The sequence below is a fragment of the Varanus komodoensis genome, unplaced genomic scaffold (genome assembly GCF_004798865.1).
Source record: "Varanus komodoensis strain SLA01 unplaced genomic scaffold, ASM479886v1 scaffold48, whole genome shotgun sequence".
Taxonomy (NCBI): Eukaryota; Metazoa; Chordata; class Lepidosauria; order Squamata; family Varanidae; genus Varanus; species Varanus komodoensis.
The window spans coordinates 354251-362880 of record NW_025336059.1 but is presented as its reverse complement, the minus strand read 5'-3'; positions in this window follow the sequence as shown (position 1 = coordinate 362880).

Genomic DNA, 8630 nt, shown 5'->3' with positions numbered 1-8630 from the left:
GTCTTCCCCCCCGCCCCTTTTTTCCTTCTCTATTTTCTGTGTTTCTGTATGGCTGAATTTGTTCTGGAAAGTTTTTGAGAAGGCTGTAAGTCCTTCGGAATCTGCAGTGCGGAACGGGCCCTTCTGCTGTGGGATTCCCTGCCCTGGATCGATTGGAATCCAAACTTGTTGGGTTCTCTTGTAGGTTCCTTCAGCATCCCTATTGCAGCGACTTCTGGGTGGCTGCAGGGGATGGGGGCCCAGGCAAGCATCTGGCAGGCACCCGACGGCCGTCGGAGGTGGAGTGCCATTCTCGGTTTATTGGCGCTTGGCGAGAGTGCTCGCCGGCGTGTTGACGTCTCTCTGGTAGCTCCTTGGAGAGGCAGAAGGGTCTTTGGCGGCCACCGAGACCTGCCTCAAGGTCAGAATCCCACAGCAGCTCCCCGGCAAGTCAGCATCCGACCCCTTTCAGGATCTCCACCAAAGCAGCGCCTGCCGGCTCCCGTGCAGAATATTTTGCCTGCAAGAGCCTCCATTTCCAGCAGCAGGAAATGTCTCCGAATGGTGAGCCCAAATTCACTTCCTTGCCATTTTTATGAATTTTTTGAAAACAGCGGACGTCTGCCCCGTCTTCCGCTGATTGCAATCACATCTCTTCATCGTCTTCTGCTTTGTTCCAGTTATCCCAGGAGCAACTTAGCTTTTGGGCCGAGAAAACCCCGGGTGTCCAGGCACTTCCGTGGGAGACACGCTCAGCTTTTCTTGCAAGAGTGTGTAGAAAATTTGCCAATCCCTCCCCCCCTTTGGCCCGGAGAAGAACATTGCCCGAGCCTGGCGCCCTGCGATCCTGGGCGTCCCAGGCCTGTCTCGAGTGCGAAACATGCATTAGCCATGACTGTGCCCTGACAAACCCGCCATTTCAGGTTTTAAGAATGGGAAGACAGCTGGGAAGGTGTGTGGGTACCCGGAGAACCCCAAGAGTCAGATTTAGCCCCCAGTTCTGAGATTTGCAACCCGGACCTGCAGAGTTCTTTTTCCGGTTATGATGCTGTCTGCTCGGGCTGGTAGGCCGGGCACTTGTGTCTTGGGACTCTTCCAACATGCTCGTCTCCACGTTGCCGAAAGCAGACTCTTGGCTTGAGAGCGGGCCGAACGCGGCTACTTTTTAATCCGGAAAAGGCGCTGGTTTCTCTCGGCAGACACTGCGATAACATAGCGGCCCATCTGCTTTTGGTTAGCAGCTTGGTGTGAGGCTAATTGGCAATTCAAGCCGTCTGACGCCCCCTTGTTAGATAAGTGGTTGTTATGGCAAGCCCGAGGATGGTGCGCGGCACTTCTTGGATCAGACCCAAAGTTGGGGGTTTCTCTTCTGTCCGCACGTTGCCCCCCCCTCCTGGGTCTTGCTCTGCTGTCTGCGTTGCACAAGGTGGTAACCCAAACCACATGGAACGATCGCTTGGTCCGGGGAGGTGGGAACAGCGGGGGGAGATGTGCGAGACGAGAACAAGTGTCAGGCGTTGCTTTGAACTCCTCCGAGTGCCCGGGCGGCGTGGCTGTAAAACTCGTTTCACACCTGTGGGTGTTCACAGGTGGCCTGAGCGTGGGTGAGCCCTTGAGATCTCAGGTGCGGCAGATGCACGGGCAGCCCTGATGGGTGTTCGGATCCCCAATTCGGAGGCTGGAAAAGGACCCGGACCTCGGATCGGGGATGTGGGGCCAGTTTGGCTCCGCCCTGCTCGCAACCGTGGCAAAAGGCCCACGCCAGAGCCTTCTCCGAGGCTGAAAGTCAGCCTTGGAGAAGAGGTTCCGGGGCATCCCAGGAGGGGGCGGGGGGCTGGTCCCTTTATTTATTTAACGGGTTTGTGCACGATTGCCCCGTGTCCAAGAAACACTAAAAGCGGCGAAGGACACCGTCATGCATCGAAACGCATAATGCTAAAATGTAAATGGAAACTCGATGAAAACTGTGCCACAGGGATCTGGGGGGGACCCCAGGGGAGGAGAAGGGCTGGGGTGCTGCGGGTCAGACGAGGCCACGCGGGTCTTGAGAGATGTGGACTCGCAGCTCCCCACAGCGCTAGGAAGGAGGAGAGGCGGACTGCCGCTTGAAGAGAGATCGGAAGGCGAACCAAAGCGTGGTGGTTCTGCTGCTTCTAGTCCTCATGGCCGTCCAAGGGCCTCTCAGGAGCTGAGCAAGAGGTAAGAGGGGCAAAGGGGAAGACTGATTTCGGGTGCTGGCCAAGTTGCAGGCCGTCCCGGTGTGGAAAGCGCTTGGTTAAGCACCTCCTCCTGAAACGCCCCGTCCCAGCCTGCCTTCAACAGGCACCCCCTGTCCTGTGCACACCAGAGTCCTCACTGGGCTCGTTTTGGTTTCCCCACCAAGCGTCTCTCCCATTTCTTTTTCCATGGGAAGAATTTTTGCAAACTTTGAGGATGGGGGACTTCTGCCCCCCTTTCTCGGTTGCTTCATCCGTTTGCAGTTAGAAGGTGCACCAAGATGGGAGGGCATCTAATCGTTCCGGGTCGTATCCCCCATCCTTGGAAGCAACACCTTTATCAGTTAATAGCAAATAGCTCCCTGGATCTTTTTCTTGGGCCGAGTGGAACTGGCCGGTTGTGTTTTCTGTTACTGCCCTCACAAGGCTTTTTAATCTCTGGAAGGGCAGCAGCCCTGCTACCCAACTAGGCCGATCCGGGTTTGTCTGCTGCGCTTTCCTCTCCTCTCCTCTCTTGCGGAAGAAGCGGTTCCCGGTTCATGGGATGCAAAAAACTCTGCAATCCGCCAGGAGAGGGCAGCGTGTCACTCGGAGTGTGGCCGGTTTTGTGCTTCCAGTGGTCCTGGAGGCGGCGGTTCTCTCGGACCCCCGAGCGCCTGGTTGCCCTTCCCCTCATCCTGGGGGAGGAGGACGACAGGCGGTGGCTTTCCGCAGCCAGCTTGCTTCCCACGAAAAAATGCCAGGCTCAAAAAGCGAGATAATGGCGAAAACCAAACGCGCATGGGGCGATCCGTGCGCCCTTCAAAGGGTCCTTTCTCAAACGGACACCCCGCCTGTAACGAGGGAGGGATGGACAGGGGAAAGGGCGGCTTGGGATTTCAGAGGCAAACCTCGGGGTGGTGGGGGGGCGGGATTCGGTGGCAGATGACGCACGTGTGGTCCATAAACCGGGTGATCCTGGCAGATCGGATGTGACGGAGATGTTCGGGCCTTTGGACGCCTACTTCCGTGGGGCAGAGGCTGCCCAGAGTTTGGGGTTCCGGGCTTAGCGGGCCTCCTCTTAACCCTGCCTTCGTTTCGATTTGGCCAGATGAGGACTCCTCTCATTTTGATGGTGGATTTCCTCCTCTTTTGGGATGTCAAAATCGGGCTGGCCTGCTCCATGGGGAGACACCGTGCACCAAGCAACGGGGCTGGGGAGTGGGGTGGTCTCTCGCAGTGGGGGGCCAGGAGCTGCCCCTGGGTCGGCCGCCATCTTGCCTCCTCCAAAATGCCCCACGCTCGCTTGCCAAATAAATATGGGAGGTGGAGAATCCTTGGATAACATTCTGCGAAAAGGCCTTCTTTTTCTGCTGGCGTGTGTGTAACAACATCTTAGAAATGCTCCTCAGAAAAAAATATCATTTCTGTTTGTATATCAGTCATTTCGATGGTATTGGAAAGGTATCTTGCCTTTCCACCAAGATTTCTAAGACACCCGTTCAAGTGAGAACGAGGCACGAGAAAAGGAGACCATTAAAGCAAAGCAGTGAATGATGCTAAAACAGGAGCAAGAATGCCCTGGGAGATCCTTGGTTTGGCTCTGGGATGGAGGGGGTGAATTTGTGGGGTCCGAAGCCCTGGAAAGGTTTGGGGAGAAGAGAAAGGGTCTTCTTGGGCTGCTCCGGCCCCACCGGGCAGGAGAGCGAGCGGCATTTTCTTGGTGCGGCCCGGGCCAACGAGCCCGGAGGTGGGGCTTTCCTGGCTGGCAGTGGAGATGTGGGGAGGGGGAGCCTTCCGACCCCCACATTTCTCAGGGTACTCCAGGGACAGCTTGTCTCGGGCATGATTTGGAGCCAGGAAAATGTGAAGAAGGGGAACAGGTGTGCCACTGGATATCATCTCCGAATTTTCTCCCCTTACAGCTCTCCGGGGGAAACCGCCCCAGAGATAAATTATCTGCGATTGTCTCAAGTCCTCGGACTTGGTTCACATGGCAGAGTTGTTTGAAGCGGGCGGGCGGAGGGGGAGCCACGGGGGGAGCAAAAGCGGGTTTCACAGCAGCGCCGTCGGCAGGGAAGCGGGCCCAAGGGCTGCGGCGACGGAAGGGAAAACTTCACGTTGGCCGAGGCGCCCGGTTCCCCCGGGGACGCTGCTGATGCTTTGGACACACCAGCTGCGTGCTGGGCTGCTCTGCTTGTTGCGTTAAAATGGGTTTGCACGGTCAGTGGGGATCTAGATGCGCAGGCCCTGTGTGTGTGTGTGTGTGTGTGTGTGTGTGTGTGTGTCTGCACATCCTGTGGTCAGGAAAAGGCACCATTCTAACAGTTGGCTAAGCCCAGAATATAGAGAAGTTGGAAAAACAGCCCTTGACCTCTGGCAAAGGTTTCTTTGTTGGGGTAGCCTGGGGGCAAATGCCCCCCCCCAGGGGAGGAAGGTGGCTCAAATGGAGCCCTTCGGAGGAGCAGGGTGGGATCGGATCCAGGCCTTCTTATCCAGCATTCTGCCCACGCCGTGGCCAACAAGGTGCCTCCAGGGGAAACGCAAACGCAGGACTTGACCTGCTCTGCCCACCTTCCCCAGCAACTGACCTTCTAGGTGACGTAGAGTCATGAGGACTAACAGCCTTTGATCGCCTTCTCTTCCAATTTGAAGCCTTCCAAACGGATGGCGGATGGCGGCGGCTTCCCTGCACGGAAGCAAATTCCACACTTCATCCTTCGCTCTCTCCCTCGTTCATTAAGTCTGAACTGGAATTCGGGCTGCTGGCAAAACGTCTTCATTTAAAAGGCACGCGCCTAAATATGTAAGTGTGTAGGTTTGAAAAAGAAGCCCAGGATTCTGCATAACGGTGGGAGTTTGCCTTAAAAATACATATATTTGCAAACGTGCACTCAAGTGCTTTAAAAGAGTGCGAGGTGCGTGCACACCCACAGCTCCTCTCCGGCCCTTCCAGGGATTTCTGTGTCAGCGGCTGCGTGGGGCCCGTCTTTTTGCTCCGTTTTCGCCTCCGGCTCGATATGGTGGAAGGCAGTGCCCCAGAACTCCAAACGAGAGCCAGGGTGGCGTGGTGGTGAAGAGCGTGGGACTGGGACTCGGACGATCCGGGTTCGAGTCCCCGCTCAGCCATGGAGCCCACTGGGGGGCTTTGGGCCAGGCAAAGGCTCTCAGCCCAGCCTGCCTCACAGGGTTGTTGTGGGGATAAGATGGAGGAGGAGGAGGAGGTCAGGTGCCTTGAGCCCTTGGTAGGAAAAAGGCAGGCTATAAATCGAAAAATAAATACATAAAAATAAATAAGTAAAAATGACCCCGGCCCTTGCGCCCAAGAGCTCGCTTTATCGCCATGTGCCGTGTCCGGGCCCAAGGCGGCTCGGATTTTGCTCTCGCCCCTTTCCGAAGGAGAACCGGCGCGTCCGCATCCGAGCCGACACGGATCCGGCCGCCTCGCACCGGGGCCGGCGTGTCGGTTGGACGCTGCCGTGTGGGGGGAGCGCCCGTCGCTTGGCCCCGCCGGCCCCGCCGTGACAGCGGGCGCACGGTGGGAATGGTGCTCGCGGCAGAGCCTCCGAGGCGGCTTCCGGCCCCCGACCGCCTCCCGCCTCCCGCCTCGTGTTCGCTGTAATCCCGGTGGTGCTTCGCATTCTGTGCCGGGATCGTTCACGCTTTGCAAAAACCTCACATCGGCATGTTTATCGCTTTTCCGTTTGGGTTTACACAGACTCCTTTAATGGACAATAATGAAGGAACAAAACCAATTAAGATTTTATCGTGGTTGAAGTGGACCTGTTTAATTGTCTCCTTTCCCCCTCTCCCGACTGCATCCCCTGAGCTCAGAAAAAGCCTCCCGGGTGACGTGGGTTGAATGTTACTGAGATATTAAATAGGCTTAAAAAAACAAAACAACAACAACCACCCCTTCCCTTCCCCCCCCCCATGCCAATGGATATGCTGTACAAGAGCACCATGGGAACTCTGTACATGCTCAGGTGCGTGTCACCAGGACTGCGATGGGTTTACGGACACTCCGTTCCGGTGGCAGGCGTGGGCCAGTAGGTGGCGCTGTGGCCACCGTGTCGCCAGTTTGCCTGGCCATTGGCTCTTGCCGGATGGCGAACTGGCCCAGTCTCCCGACTGATCGGGAGGCGTATCTAAGCCCTCCCGCTTGCGTCTGCGGTGCTGATGCAAGTGCGTGGCCGACCCAAGCTGCTAGTCCACAAGCTCCTCGCTCGCGGGTGGCAAGCCAGAAAACGCAACGCATTTTCTCCGGCGGCTCACTGGTCCGTCCTGGCGGCACGCTTTTGCAAGAAGGCCGCAATGGTGCTCTCCCCTCCGAAGGGTCGAGTTGCACCCCGCCCTCCCCGAATTCCACCCTCGACGCGGGGCTGGAGCTTTCCCGCCCGGGAGCTCTCCCCCTGGAGCGGGTTGCAGCGGATCCTGCTGCAGGAGGGGCTGGTGCCAAGCTGACGTACTTTGCCAAAGAATGCCCCCGTGCCCCCCCCGCCTTTCTGCCTGTGATCCCATGGCAGCGGTGGAAGGCCTGGGGACAGCTGTTTGCCTGCGGCCCCCCCCCCCCCCGGCTGCACAACCCAGCCCCGAAGTCCGGGAAGGCGTTGTGGCAAAGCGTGAAAAAGCCCTTAATTGGGGCGCGCATTGCGGGGGGGCGATGCCGGGGGGGGGCAATGCGAAAAGCCATGCCTGCTCCCCCCCCGGGGCCCTCCGGGGTTGGGGGGGAACAAGGCTGGAGAGAGGAGCCGGACTGGAGGGCGGGGGGGCTGGCGCAGATCTGGCGCAAATGCGGGGAGGAAGACCTCCGGACTGGCTGGACGGGTCTGCAAAGTGGGGGTGCTCCGGAAGAGAGAAGGGGCTTGGCTGCGCCCCCTCCAGAGAGTTTCACGCGGGGCCGGGCGCAGCCCCCTCCTGCCACTCTGGCCTGCAGGCACAGGGGCCGTCGAAGCCGAGCCGGCCTGGGCTTGGAGGGGAGGCCAGCTGGGCGCTGTCGGAAGCCCCCTCGGTTTCCGCAAGGAGGAAAGGCTGGGGTGTAAAGAAATAGATAAAGAGCGCACGCAACCGAACGGGGGGGGGGGGCGTCGAGAGCTCTTCCGCTGGGAGCCCCCTCCAAGCCAGGCGCTCCCCCTCCTTGCCGCAGTTGGACCCCGGGTCGCCCGCCTCCCGCCGTTCCCACCCTCCGGCCCTCCGCATGCCTCCTAGCTGAGACGTGCCGGGCCGGGCAGAACAAATCTCGTGGGCATGTGGTGGGCGCCCACTTCAGACGGAGCACTTGGCCCCGCGCGGGGAGGCAGCTGTGTGGCCCGAGCGGAGGGAGATGCCGCTTCCGCCCACCTCCTCCGCTCGCATCCCAGCGGCCTGGCGCGGGATCAGGGCGTCTCTGGGTTCGGCGGCATATCCGGCCCGGTCTCTGGTGGTGTGCCCAGCCTTCTGCAGCTCAGGAGCTGGGCAACCGCCCCGTCGTGGCAGCAGGGCAGGAGATGGGGGTCCCTTCTTACCCCCCTGCGGTCTTTGCCCCCAGAGCTGAGCTCAAGCATGGACTGAATGTTCACATTCCATTTGCGGCCGGTTCTGGTGACTAGAAGTCTGGGAACGCACCTTTGGTCTTGTGCGGCCCCTTGGCGAAGGGGGGAGGCCAGGTCAACCGAACGGCTCGCTAGATCCAGGGAAACTGCTCTGCCGCGCAGCAGAGTCTCCTGCCTCCTGAAGGCAGCGCTGGAGCAGAGATGCATTGTCTGGATCTTAAAATGCATTCATTATTAGATTTATACCCTGCTTTGCCCACTTTTGTAAGGAACCCGCAGTTCTCCCTTCGCCTGTGTCCTCACAGCGACCTGAAAGTCAGTGAGTGGCTCGAAGTCAGGCTGGGAGCTCTGGGGCCGAGGCGCACGGTCTGCAGGCCCCGGGGGCCTCTGGATGCATGCAAATTCCCCCAATTTGCTCCTGGCCCAACTGGAAGTTGCAGACGTGGCAGCTTGTGGCATTTTGCAGCTCAGCTTTCAGTGGAGCCTGCATTACGCACCCAAACCACATTCCTTACTGAAATGCGCACGGAAGTTGTGTTAGTGGCACAGAAATAATTTCTGAGGCTTGATGTTCTTTAAAAAATATCCGTTTTAAATTTCCTGCGTCGGACTCTTCCACCGCTTCTCATGAATGCATGGCTTGGCTTTTTAATGAACTGTTGTGTTTTGCTCACAGAAGCTGAGCATTTGTATAGAGCGGAAACGAAGTCGATAGACGGGCGTCAGGGGAAAATTTGCTGGCAAATTGTATTGTAGAGCTAGAAAAAGTGCAGAGATCTGGAAGGCTCTGAAAGGGAGGAAGCGTATTCGTGGCGAGGAGGCTACCCATGGCCACTTGCTGGGGAGCATGGGCAGGAGATGCCTTGCATCCTTGCCTTGCCTGTGAGCCTCTCCGTGGGACCTGGGCTCGGTGAATCCGGCGGGG